Here is a 770-nt window from a genome sequence, read left to right as displayed (position 1 = left end):
TCCTCCTCCACCCCACAATAAAACCTCTGCAAGTTTGCAGGGACCAGTTTGTACTGTATTTCTTCCTGTTTTCTTCCCCACTGACNGATGGCTTCCTGTCGTTTGAATGAAATCTCAATTCAAGATGGTACCTCCCTTTGGANACTGTACAGGGAGCGGCCATACTGCCTGTTGAGCAAAGCTTCCCATATGAAACAGCTTAAGCTCAGATNCCCATGACATTCTCAGTCCTTAAGCAGTAGAGCTCATTAAGTAGCTGTGACAGGCATCAGAGATAAGCCAGGATGGGCATTTTGAGACCTGATAATNAAGGTGTGGAGGTCCCAAGAGGGACATGTGTAGTGAGAAGTGAGCGAGTGATACTGGTAATTCGAGGNCTTAATGAAGGTCTGTGGTAGGTGATTCATGAAGGAATAGGTAAGGGAAGCAGGTAGGTGCGGGAGTCCTTGTCCGTTGAGTTCAGAAACCCAGGACAGGGGTGTGGAGTCNGCCTGAAGGAAGACTCTGACCATCCATTGTTCAAGCAAGTGACCCCGAATACCTCAAGCCATCTTTATACAGAAATNTAGAGCACTCAGACATATAGTTTTAGCTTTCTTTAATCATTATTCAAGAATCTCAACAAGTACTTATTAAGTACTTGTTTAAGTTCCCCTTATTTCCTTGTAGTCAGTGATTAATCTTTACCCATATCTAAGCAGCATTACAATCCAAATGATTATGTCATATTGCAAGCCAAATGATTTAAATATTGTATTGCAATTATATCT

The sequence above is a fragment of the Mus pahari genome, unplaced genomic scaffold (genome assembly GCF_900095145.1).
Source record: "Mus pahari unplaced genomic scaffold, PAHARI_EIJ_v1.1 scaffold_12006_1, whole genome shotgun sequence".
Lineage (NCBI taxonomy): Eukaryota > Metazoa > Chordata > Mammalia > Rodentia > Muridae > Mus > Mus pahari.
Note: the sequence above shows the minus strand (reverse complement) of the source record.